The following is a 13,919-nucleotide window of genomic DNA, read 5'->3' on the forward strand; positions in this document are numbered from 1 at the left end:
ATGAAGCCGGTTCTAGAAGAGCTTCTTTGGACTGCAAGGGAAATATATACAACTGTGACGAAAATTCTGTGACCCCAGTTCATGTTCCTCCTAAAGTGTTTAGGGAGAGGGGTCAGATGAGTGCACAAGGCAACATCTTCAGAGAGGGGTCTCCTTGTGGCACTGGTCGAAGCTGTTTCTGCAATCAGTCAGTATTTACCTCATTACCTTATATTACCAAGGAAGGATTTTAAGCTTCACATGCTAACTCAGCAGTTGAAGACTCACCATCAAATCGAATCAATCATGATCTATTTTTGAAATATATTCATCACATCAATGAAATATTCACATGTATCTCAAGAGAGCCCCAAGCTTCTAACCTTAGATAACCATGAATTTCACATCTCCTTAAAAGTTGTCCAGTTTGCAAAAGATTCAGGCATCAAGCTACAAATCAACCACAAGCTGAAGCTGTGAGATGTCAGTGTGTGCTTAGCCTTCAAGTGCTAATATAACAAAGCTGCAGATAAATGGATGTTGTATAATCCTGGGAAGACCTTGACAATATGTCATTGCTTCTCTTGTTAGATGAACTCTTCCTCTATTGTTCTGCATAGATAACATCATGAGTGGCTTTCAAAAAACTGGAATATGGCTGTACAATTTTAAAATCTTCACAGAAGAAGATTTTCTTACATCTTTTTTGTCAAGGACGTAAGAAAGGAATTTTAAAAGTTCTGACTGAAACCCTGTCAAATTACAGCCTGAACAGGAAGTAGAAAAAACAGCAACAAAGAAATCAAAGATCAGCAAAATAGTTGATGAGATAGTTGTAGAAGGGAAAAACAACTACACCAAGAAGAAACTCTACATGGAGCCAAAGACTGAAGACGAAATGGTCCTGGACAATGAAAGTGACAATTCTTTGTAAGCTGGTTTTTCTGATGAGGACGAAATTCAGATGTTAAGGAATTTGAAATGAAACTAAAATTATTTATCAAGCATATTGATGAAAGAAAGCTCAGTCGTTTTCTAAATTACAAGAAAGCAGTAGAGGAAGCTTGTATCAGTTTTGTTGGGCAAAATACTAAAACAAAAAGTATAGCAATACAACTTCAAACTGAGTTTGACAACCGGTTGACTGATTTCAAGAAGATCTCACGTAGGATAGATATTTCTGAAAACTCATTCGCAATGGATATGAATAATGTACCAAGTGATTTGCGAACTAAAGTGATCGATTAGCAAAGTGATAACACATTTAAAATAGATTTTAACGAAAAAACCAACTTGGTGAATTTTTAGGAAATTTTGCCTTCTGAAAACTACTAAGAGTTAAAAATGTTTGCTCAGCAAGTAATTACTAATTTTGGTAGCACTGATATCTGTCAGCAAACTTTTTCAAATCTGATTTATAAAAAAAAAAACAGAAAAAAAAACAGACACTGTTCTTTGTTATCGGATATACATTTAGACGCAATACTACGCGTCTCTACTACAAAAATGCAAGCTAATGTAAAAAAAAACTTGCAAGTTAAATGCAACCATAAAAATCTCACCGATTGCATTCACTACAATAAATGTCGTAAAAATATACATTAAGCGTTTTATTTTTGAACCTAATATATTTGTATACAAATATTGTAGATATACTCTAATCATTATATTATACCTACGATACTAAATTACAGTGCAATGACATGTTACCTAAGTGCTGCCCGCGTAATGTCCACACGTAAAATTATGGCCCTTTTACAACATTAAATACAAAAAACAAGTTTTTTAAACTGAAAGTAAGGAGCGACATTAAAACTTAAAACGAACAGAAATTATTCCGTATATGAAAGGGGCTGTCCCCTCCTCAACGCCTCGCTCTTTACGCTAAAGTTTTTTATTGTTTTAAAAAATAAAGTTGTGAGACAGAGTCAAACTTTAGCGTAAAGAGCGAGGCGTTGAGGAGGGGACAGCCCCTTTCATATACGGAATAATTTCTGTTCGTTTTAAGTTTTAATGTCGCTCCTTACTTTCAGTTTAAAAAACTTGTTTTTTTTATTTAATTTCTGATCGTTTTTTAGTTAATGCAGCTTTTATTTGCATAAAAATTTTACTTTTCTTTTGCTAAATGGATGTCTTTACAAAATTAACTTACGTAACTAACTTCTATATTCGTATATTTTTCCTCTGGCAAAAAATACAAAGTTGCAGATTTTTGCAGATATGAGCTTGAAACCTATGTACTAGGGTTTTCTGATACGCTGAATCTGACGGTGTGATTTTCATTAAAATTCTTTCACTTGTAGGGGATGTTTTCCCCTCTTTAAAAAATCGAGTAAATTTTCTCAGGCTCGTAGCCTTTGATGAGTAATACTAAACTTAATAAAATTTATATATTTAGGATCAGCATTATAAACACATTCTTTTGATACATTTATTGACATCGAAATTTCGTTTTTAAAAGTTTCGATTACTATTGAGCCGTATCGCTTGTTTTTTTATTGTTTTTTTTATTACGTATATGTTATTACTTATATGAAGGGGTTCTCCCCTTAGTCAATACCACGCTCTTTACTTTAAAATTTAAAAAAAATTTTTATTCACACACCCCTGAATCACAAAGACCTTTTAATTAGAATAGATAGCTCTTTTGAAAGCACAAAAAAAAAAATTGTAGCGTAAAGAGTGAGGTATTGACTTGGGGGAGAACCCCCTCACATATGTTATAATTTCTGTCCGTTTTAAGTTCTAATATTCCTTCTGACATTTCAGTTGAAAAAACTTGTTTTTTTTTATTTAACTTCTGATCGTTTCTTAAATAATGCTTGGAAATCCGGCGCCCCCTTCATAGAAATGTCCCTTACCCCAAAGAAACATCCTCCACGGAAATATTCTCCAGAGTAATCCCCTCCTCTAGTTCCCCCCCCCCTCCAGAAAAAATCCTTCCTGAAAATGGTTGTATACTTCCGAATAACCAATAAATAATGCTGGCAAGTCCGGTGCCCCCTTCATGGTAATTTCCCTTCCCCCATGAAAACTTCCTTCATGGAAAGATCCTTCCATATAGCCCCCGACCCGCTCCTTCCCCCACCTACCCGAAAAAATCTCCTCTGAATAAGTCTGTATACTTCCCAATAACCAAAACTAGGCTATATTTTAACACTGAGTAAAGTTCATAACTTTCAGTCCTCCCCCAGGAAGCTTCGAGGGATTAAGCCATCCTAAAAGACATATTTATCATATTTTCGACCATGTTGAACACAATGGCTGTCTCAAAATTTTGATCTGGTGACTTTGGGAAAAAAATGAGTGTGGGAGGGGGCCTAGTTGCCCTCCATTTTTTTTGTTCAATTAAAAAGGGCACTTTAAATTTTATTTTCCGTTCCAATGTGCCCTCCCACGATATTAAAGGACCACGGGGTCGAAGCGAAAACCCCTGGGTAAAAAAAAAAAAAAAAAAAAAAAAAAACAAAAAAAAACCCAACCGTGTAATTTCTTCTTGAAAAAAATTGAAAATTAAAAATTTTTGTATATAGGAGCTTTAAAACTCTACAGTAGGGTTCTCTGATACGATGAATATGATGGTGTGATTTTCATTAAGGTTCTATAACTTTTAGGGGGTCTTTCCCCCTTTTTTTGAAAATCAGCCAAATTTTCACAGGCGCTTAACTTTGAATGGATAGCACTAGTTATATATCTGAAATCAGCATTAAAATTTGACTCCTTTGAGATATCTGTTGGTATCAATAACCCATTTCCTAGAGTTTTGATTGCCATTGAGCTGGGTTACTCCTTACTTACAGTTCGTTACCACGAACTGTTTGAAAAGGTTGCCGACCCATGCTATAGACCAATGCCTTAGTGTCTAGCGGGCTTTGGACTTGAGTAGAGGATTGACCATATACTGTAGAAATTTATAATTTTTGTTTCTTCAAAAAATCTGTAAAAAAGAAAAACTAAACATAAGATTAAGTCTTTCTAATAAAAAGAGAGAGTGATACTAGAATTTAAAATGAAAAGAAATGAAGCTGAATATCAAAGGCCTGCTACTCCTCTTATCACTGTGGTATTTACTTTTTTTTTGAAAGTTAAAGGATTTGCAAAAATATAGGCAATTGCCTGTCCTAAAGGTCTTTAGAGTAAACAGACTTAATTGAGCTAATTTCTGTTCTCTTTAAGATTTAGCTTCGCTTTGAATTGAATTTTTAATCCTAAATCTTTAAGATTTAGGATGCTTTGAATTGAATTCGTTTAACTTGTTAATTTATTTTTTAGCCAATTTTTTGTCTGGAGTTGCTTCGGAGAAGTATAAAAAATTGTTAATTCTGTGAAAGATTTAAAATAATGACACAGGCCCAAATACCTCTCTATGGATCCATGTCCACAATACCCTTGCAAAAATTAAGCTTCAACAAACTCAACGTTCTGGAATAGCGCTGGTAGTGACTTATAAATTATCTCCAGAGTTTCCACCCTTTTTTCTCAACAACTTTGCAGACGACTGGGAATATTGGATGCTGTAGGACAGCTATATGAAATTATTTAGAATCAGTGAATAGTTGCACCAATATTGTACTGGCAAGGGGGTATAGTTTTGCCTTTTATCTAGACTATAAACGTATCAATTTAATATAGGCTACATGTGGCGTGGGTTTTGGCGAGCGTCTTGTGCTTTTTCTTCCACATCACCAGCAAAGGTTTCCTAACGTGGCTGAAGTAGGTGAAACTGGTTATTGACATCTGCCTTCCGTATTGCCACCAGTGATTCTTAAGGGGGCCCTAGACGGTCAATCATTTTTACAAAAGCTTCCGTCCATCGATTGACTCAAGCACGATTGACCACCTAGGAACCTGTTTGACGCTTGGGTCAAGCGTTGACGGTGATTGATAGAAAGTTTGAATGACTCAAGCGGTTGACGAGATCGATTGACCGTCTAGGCCAGTTTTGTTCAAGCATTGCGTTAGTCACGCACCAACAACCATTGAACTGCATGGAAGACGCATCACTTCCCAAAAACTCGGAAAGCAAACAATGCGGAACGCAAGTTTATCCGTTTATTAATAGAGTTACACTAGGACCGCCCTGGGCAATGAAAATAAAGACTATTATAACCGGAAATTAAAAGTGCGGCATTTGACAGGATATTGCGAGCAGTAGGGGCATTGAAACCGGATTATACAGGTTCAAAACTAAAAAAGAAAATTAATGTTTTAAGCAACTAAACTTGAAATTATCTCTGGTCAATATTAAAGAGTTGATTGAAAGTTGTTTGAAGCACACTTTAATCGTTTGACGGAACTGCTTGATCAAGTAGCTTGACCGTCTAGGGCTTCCTTTTAGACGCAGGGGCGCTGTTCACCTGGTCGCGTATTATAATGCTTTTCTTATAATCTGCTATCTCTTCATGCAATAAATCCAGAATGAAAGACTTTAATTTAGAGCTACATTAGATAAAAAAGAAGTTTTTTTTTCAAATGAAAGTAAAGAGCGACGTTAAAAATCAAAACAAACATAAATTGCTCAGTTTACGAGGGAGTTGGCCTCTTCCTCAATCCCCCGCTCTTTGTGCTAAAGTTTTATAGTGCTTAAATTGGAAACATTTATAAGAGAAAAAATATAGTTAAGGGTAATTGTCAGTGTTTTATTTACTGATAGCCTTTTAAACATTAGAACTGAAATTCTTATTCTTTTAAGCAAATACCTGGGGATGAGTTCTTACATCCTTGAGGTATTGTAAAACTAATTTTTATCTCATTTCAATTGCTCTTGTAGTTGAGCATTCGCTCTAAGAACATTAGGGGACAAAATTCAAACTTTAGCGCAAAGAGCAGGGGGTTGAGAAGGGGGAAACACCTACGTATATAACCAAGCGTCTCTTAAATATAGGGGTGGCTACCACTCCCTTCTTCAACCCTTATTTTTTATGTTCAGGTCTAGTATATGTATAACAATCCGTAAAGAATACTTATCAACTTGAAAATAGTGCACCCTGTTAAATCATGAATATCAAACATTTGTGCCATCGCTTTCTTGTTTTAGAGGGATTTATTCAAATATATATTATAACACAGGTGTCCCCCATGGATTCCGGCAAAGGGGGAGATAGGGGGTCAATAACCCTTGGTGGTGTTCATGGTTTTTATACTCGACACATTTCTGTAATAAGAGGAAGGTAATCAACCCTCAGCACCCATATTTTATACTTAGTCTTAAAGTATTCCCCGAAATGAAGGTAGATTAGAGGCTCAATTCTACCCCTATCACCCTTCTTTCTATATTTATCTAAATGTTTATTAAAAACATTTGGTCAAAACGTTTGGGCATAAAAATTCACTTTTTGAGGTTTCGGGTACCCCCCCCCCCCCACACACACACACAACGATCCATCAACCCTCCTTCAAGAAGCTGATGTGCAACAATGCATCACTGTACTTAATTTCATGAGGCATCAAATGAAGTAACTCAATAAATTGAAGGATCAAATGCTGATCTACGTTAAGCTTTTTGTTATATTGGCTGCGTCCAAATTCAGACAACATATATAGTTTTTTGATAATTCTTAATCGACAGCTTATTTCAGTATGTTCATATGAACATATTTTGGCCCTCTTTGAGTCAAAGTTATCATTTTGTTCCACAAAATGGTCGAAAATGACACACGGTTGAGTTTTAAATTAGTGCCCTCCTTATGTCCTAGGACTGTTAGTTGGACGTGACCACCCCTCGTGAAAAACAAAAACGTTTGCTTTACTGTTAGCACGGATCGCAGCTTATTTACAGTTTGTTCACCACAAATAGCAACTATCAAAAAAGAAACACCGATTAAGTGCTATTACTCAAAGGAGGGACATTCCAAGGGACCTTTTGGCCTGGGTATGGACAAATAATACAATCTTCTTGGCACCTCCATTGTGCCAAGAATGTACCAAGGCACCTCCATTGTGCCAAGAATGTACCAAGGCCCCTCCAAAATAGATTTATATTCAATCCATTTTTATTTACTGTGGATCTTACCCAGGGGAGGATCTAGAGTAAAATTTTGGGGGCTGGGCAATGTGACAAGAGCGCCAATTGGCAAAGCCTTGGGGGGAGGGGGGGGGTAATGTGACAAGGGTGCCAATAATTGATCAAATGGAGAAATTTATTCTTAAAAAAGAGTAGAAAAAAAGAAAAAAAAAATCAAGGAATCAGGGTGCCAGAAATATATTTGAGGGCCCGGGGCCCCCCAACCCTCTGGACCCGTCAGTTACCTTACCACAAGTAAAAATAAATAGGTGGAAGCTCTTGCTCTGATGAATGCAGTACCCCTGCATTCTATTTTACACCGTTTACCATTTAAACAACACCAATTCAGGACAAAACACCAAAAAAGACTAGTTCAAACTTTTTTTTTATATTTTGTTGGGTAAAACTGCGAATTAAGCCGCAAAAAGTAAGCTTTCTATAAGCAAAAAATATACTGGAAAGCTATAATATTCTTAAGATTTTGTCTTCGGGGGAGATGCACTCTCCCATATGTATATGCCTTACTGTCTATGAACTGTCGATAAAAATATAATACTCTTTCTTCATGGGCGTAGCCAGCATATTGTCTAGGGGGGCAGTCAATAGTGCGATGGAGGGCCTTTTATCAACTGCTTTTCCAACCATCTGCTTTTTCAGCCATATTTAATGTAAATTTGAAGGTCTAGGGGGCAGCTCCCCCCCCCCCGCCCCCTCCCTACGCCCGTGTCTTTCTTTAGTCTGTGCATGTTTTTGTTTGGACAGAGAGAAATAAAAGCCAGTAAAATAATAGCTATGACCTTTAACATTTGCAAAATACATTACATCAGCATATTTGGTGCTAGAAATTTCTTAGGAAAATGGAGTTGTAAAAAATCAATACGTTTTGCAATAATATGATTGTTTAAGATTGTCAATATTTTGATCCTTTATATTTTATCCAATGTATTTTTGTCCGAATTGTTTACTGAGTTTTTTCTTCATTAGACATTAACAATGTTGAACTCCAAATTCCAAGATAATCAATGCTCTTGTCAACTCTTTATTGAAAAAACATGTCTCATATTTTTGATTTTATCTGGAATTTGAACTTTTCCTTTGTTTTATCTAAATGTTGTATTTTATCATCAAAGGTTCATTGACACCTTAACTAAAACTAATATTAAAAACAAGTTTTTTCAACTGAAAGTAAGAAGCAACACTAAAAATCAAGAGGAATAGAAATTATTCCGTATATGATGGGATTGCCCCGTTCCTTGATAACTTGCTTTTTACGCTAAAGTTTATTTTAATACTTTTGAAAAACTTCTTATTCTAATTAAACGGTCCTTGTATTTCAGGAGTCGTTCTTAAAAAATGGGAACAAACAGTCAAACTTTAGCGTAAAGAACAAGGTATCGAGGAGAAGGACAAAAAAAATACAAAAAGATATTTCTAAGATACAAGAAAAAGGGTTTTTCAAAACCAGAGGGGGAGGAGGTTTTTCGTTTTTTCAATTTTCTCAATTAAAGTACGAAAAATTAGTATTTTTCAAAATTTAGGGGGAGGGGGATATTGGCCCCTGCCTCCTCCTCACCCTATTGGTAGTCCTGTCCTTTATATAGATTTTTTCTTACACAAATTAGTAGAGGTGTCCACCGCCAGGTTGGCGTCAAAATTGAGCTGAAACGCTATTTTTGCTTCACACAGAAGAAGCACCTTTACAAGGACCCTGCACTGACCATATTTACCTCAGTAACCTATAGAATAACAAACCTTCAATTTTTCATTGGTTGGGTCAGGAATCGACCCACGGGGGAGGGGGGCTCTGAACCCCTAGATATTGAGGTTTTTATGGCTTTCCCTTTAGTTTAACCTATTTTGTATATGAATTACTTGTAATTTACGCTTTTTTTGATGTAAGAAAACACCTAACGCATTTTCATTTTTGGCAAAATGTGTTCTTGTAAAAAAATTTCTTGCAATATTTCCTTTCCTAATTTGCAAATATGCTTATAACTTGGTCTATTAATGTCAAAATGGACTATTAGATCTGAGGATAATTTAATAGTTTGAAAAGTTTTCCCTGTAAAATAAACATTGTTAATATCAGAATGAGCTCGTAGGATCATGAGTGACTAAGAATACGTCTCCCCTCCCCCAACAAAAAAACAACTGATCGTTAAAAATGATAGGAAATACTAAACAGATTTTCACTTTTTCCCAAAATGTGCTATTTCCTTCCTCTTTTGAAAATATTCTAAAAATTAGGGGGTTTTTAATATAAAAACGGGTTTGCAGAATCGCAGATAACGAAGAAAAGTCTCCCCTCTAACAACTGGTCTAAAAACAGCTGGTCGTAAAAAAAGCTATAGGAAACACTACAGACATACTCATATGCGCCAAAATGTGTTATTTCCTTTCGATGTCGGAAATTATAGCTAAAAATTGGGACTGTAAATATCAAAATTGATTTGCAGAATTACGGATGACTGTTAAGAAAAGTCTCCCCTGTAAAAGCTACTGGTCGTTAAGGGAATTGTAGAAACTAGATTTTCCGCTCAAATCTATATTGTGTAACTTCGCCTTCTAAATTACCTTACCTGATCTGCAATAAAGCTTGGCCATTTAAAAATCATAACACGTGTCCTAAAAATTACAAATTTAAGTAATTATTACTGAAACGAGGGCAGGTCTACTAGTTAAAACGTGCACACAATATAGCACGTGTCAACCGTAGGGAACAAACAGAGTGGTGGCAAGTACATCAGGTGGCAAAAAGTGAGTTGCCACTCGTTTTGAAGGTACTAGTTTGTTAAATGTCCCGAGAACACTTAAAAAGTGAAGTAAGGTTAATCATAATAAAATATGCCAAAACATGATGAAAATATAATACTTTATTAACAAAATTATAGAAAATACAGAAGAAAATTATGGAAAGCAGGCCACCCAGACCGCATTATGTTAAATACCTAACCTAACCACCTATATATATTTAATTAAATCTTTAATTAAAATATACCTGCATCGGAGTTCCCTTTACGATGCAGAGAAAACTACGCCCCCATTCTTTATACCCCCTCATTCTAAATGACGGTTCCCTCAAATAACTTCGTGCAGAAGCGACAAGGATCCGTAGTGCGTTTTATTTTCCTCAGAACCTACCAATCAATAAGTTGGGGCCGTTAGAAATGCATATTGGGCTTGCTCAAAGCCCCCAAAAGATTTCTATTTGTCACGAATTCAAAGTAATTTTTGTATAAATCACGAATTATTGTTACGAATTTTTTTAATTTTTTTTTCAAACACAAGAAAGCGAAAGTTTTTCGTCCACATTTTCATGTCATGCGATTTTATTAGAGTTGGAAATGCCCCAGAAACGTAATGCTTCAGCGTCATGAAACGTGTATAACATCTAATAAACAAAAAATCATTAAATGAGGTATTTTGGTTGCCATTAAACCGGTGCCAAGTCGCAAATATTAAAAAATAGACTAATGTCGGTAAGGAAGAAACAGGATTCTGTATGAAACGTGTGACGGATTAAAAACGTGCTTGGAATATAATACATCAAAGTGCTTTCATGCATGCGTTGACCAATCTTTCCATTTTAAAAAAAGTTGTTTAAAAACACGAAGCGATTCGCATTTTCATGGTTATAAATACATATAGAATATCATTATTCCATAAACATCATTTTCATTCTATTCACAAGGGTAGTTCCAGAGAAAACACGTTTATTTGTATTAATTTACTGAACAAAGGTCTGAATCCAAATTTCAAGGATTCAGAAATTTTGATTGTTTCAAACTTAAGTGATCAAAATTTCTGATTGTTCTTAAAATCATGCCTGAAATCCCCTCCTCAGTGGAAAAGTTTTCCCGCAAATACTAGCCCCCCTACCCCCTTAGTAGAAAGTAAAAATTAACCCCCGGGCAATTTCACTTAACATCTCCACATGTGAAGGTAAGTCGGCAAAGACTAAGTAAGACAAAATAAAAAGAGTTTCGTATAGGTATTCTGGCAAATACCCTCAGTGTTTTCAGTTTACCTTTGAAAGTTCACCCCTGGAGACCTCCCTCCCCCTGAAACATTTTCTCTTAAAGAAATCCCCAGGAGAAGATTTACCCCCCCCCCCCCAAAAAAAAAAATGGCTGTATACTTCCCAATAACAGATACTATGCGCAAACAATGGGCAAATTTCATCACTTACAGACCTTTCCCCAGATGCTCTGGGGGGTCATGTTATCCCAAAAGGCATAGTTACTGCACTTTTCAAATACTTTGAACAAAATGGCCATTCCAAATTAAAAAAAAAATCGACTTTGAGGAAAAAGGCGGGTCGGAGTAGTTGCCCTCCAATCTTTTTGGTAACTTAAAAAGGATACTAGAACTTTTAAGTTCTGTTCGACTGAGCGCTTTCCCGATATTCTAGGACTATTGGTTCGATGCGATCAGCGCTGAAAAAAACAAACAACCAAACAAATTAACACGCATCCACGATCTTTCTTCAGGCAGAATTGAAAAATCCCACAGTTTTGCAGATGGGAACTTCAAACCTCTGCATTAGGGTTTTCGGATACGGTTAATCTGATGGTATGATTTTCATTAAGATTCCTTGACTTTTAGGAAGTGATTCCTATTGATGAGTAACACTAAACTTAATGAATCTTATATATTATGAATCATAATAATAACCTGATTCCTTTGATATATCTATTGATGTCAAAATCCCGTTTTTTAGAGTTTCGGTTACTAATGAGCCGCGTCGCTCCTCACTTACAGTTTGTTACCACGAACTGCTTGAAAAGACTACTAGAACTTTAAATTTTTGATCAATTGCCTCTTCAAGCGCACACTGGTTTGAAGTGATTGCATACAAAAAAAAAATAAAATAAATAAATAAAGATTCTCCTGAGCCATTGCTGGCGCATAGGATGTCGAATCGAAGTTTCAAATGCTAGGTCTTTTTTTTATAGGGACTAGTATCAAGCCTGTCGCCCCAACTCTCCGCAGCGGGGATCGATCCCTGGGCCCAATCCCTGGGCAAAACAGAGCAACAATCCACTGTGCTGCTATAGGGTTCGAAGTAATTGCCCTGGAAAAAATGATCTTGGCAAAAACGTTACTTGTGCATAGTAATTTCAAATACCTGATTTACGTTCTCAGACATGCTGAATTTCATGGCATAATTTTCATCAATATTACGCACGTTTTTATTTGGTTCCCTTTGCATAAAATTAGTAGAACTTGGATGTTGTTTTGATGGAAAACCAAAGGGTTTAATTATGGACCAGACAAGAACTGTGAATAATTAGACCGGGAATTACCCTTTTCGTTGGCCACAGAGGACGTCGACAACAGATTTACAACATTCGCAAAATATAATACCTATAAAAAAAAATGTTTGTCAAACCTTCAGCACCCTCCTTGGAAAAAGTTTTTTTGGCTTGTCCATGTCAAAACAACTTCAGTAAACACCCAATGGCTCAAAGCCGTCCAGTTTTTTTTTCAAAACGCAATGGGGTATCTAGACTATTTAGCTTCCTATAAAATGATACCCCTAGAATAAAATTAATTTCATAGCTGGATCAATATGTTCAACCTAGAAGAGAAGTCCGTAGTAACCGATGCTCTTTGAAATAACTTTTCAAATGCAAAAGCATCACGAGCTGACATTTATTCAGGAATGGTAACGAACATTCACATTTAACTTTGAAATAGAAAGTAATGACGAAAACATTATTGCCCTACAATATGGATGCCAACTTTTTCTTCTTTTTTGAAACCGCTTTCTAAGTTATATGATAAGGCAAGAAGGCTTATACAGGAAACAAACTGTTCTACAACTAACCCAACTAGCCTATTACTTGATTTGCAGTCTCTCTACACTCTTTCGTGCGCGTCTTTCACTTTTCATCAAATTCATGGTGATGTTCCCACAGCCCTTCAAACTACTCCTTCTTTCGTCACTGATAGGTCTTCGCATCATCTTCGCAATCCAAGGAATATTAATATTCTATTTACTCCATCGGTGAGGTCTGACTTTAATCCATTAACTGCTTGTCACATCGTTTGGAATAGCCTACCTGAGTCAGCTCAACAATGTCACTCGTTTGGTACTTTCAAAAGAATCTTAATAAATTTTTTAATGTCTTGATTTTTCATGTTTAAATTTATTTTTTTTAATTATTATTATTATTATTTGGGGGGGGGGGTGACACTAGCCTGGGTTGGAAAAATTTTCTGTGAGGGGTTTTGAGTTTGTATAATATTTTTTTTGTGGTTTGGTTTCAAATGTATATTTGGAATTTTTTTTATTTTATTGGATTGTCCTACATCCTTTTTTTTCCTTTTTTTTTGGGGGGGGGTCTCATAAAATCGATTTTTGTTTGGGTCTTTAATTATTGTTTTTTTTTCTCGTTTTGTTTTGTGTGTGTGTGTGTGTGTGTATGTTGAGTCATTGAAAGGTTGAAATGCAATGCATTAGATTTAAAATACTGGTATTTGTTTCATTTTTGTTTCTCCCCTGTTTTTTTCCAGGTCATAGAGCCTTACGGGGGAATTTATTTTGAAGTGTATTTTGTTGTGCTTATTAATTGAATATAATGATTGATTGATTGATTGATTGATTGATTGATTGACATATTTACATGAATCAAACAGTTCGTGGTAACGAACTGTGAGTAAGGAGCGACCCGGCTTAATGGTAACCGAAACTATAGAAAACGAAATGTTGATACCAATATATACATCAAAGAATCAGATTTTAATGCTGATTTCAAATATATAAGTTTTATCAAGTTTAGTCTTACTCATCAAAAGTTACTTGCCTGAGAAAATTTGGCTGATTTTCGAAAAAAGGCAAAAAGACCCTCTAGAAGTTATAGAACCTTAATGAAAATCATACCGTCATATTCAGCGTACGAGATAACCCTACTGTAGAGGTTTCAAGCACCTA

Source organism: Artemia sp. Qi Xiang Cuo, unplaced genomic scaffold, assembly GCF_049724085.1.
Source record: "Artemia sp. Qi Xiang Cuo unplaced genomic scaffold, ASM4972408v1 HiC_scaffold_23, whole genome shotgun sequence".
NCBI classification, from domain to species: domain Eukaryota; kingdom Metazoa; phylum Arthropoda; class Branchiopoda; order Anostraca; family Artemiidae; genus Artemia; species Artemia sp. Qi Xiang Cuo.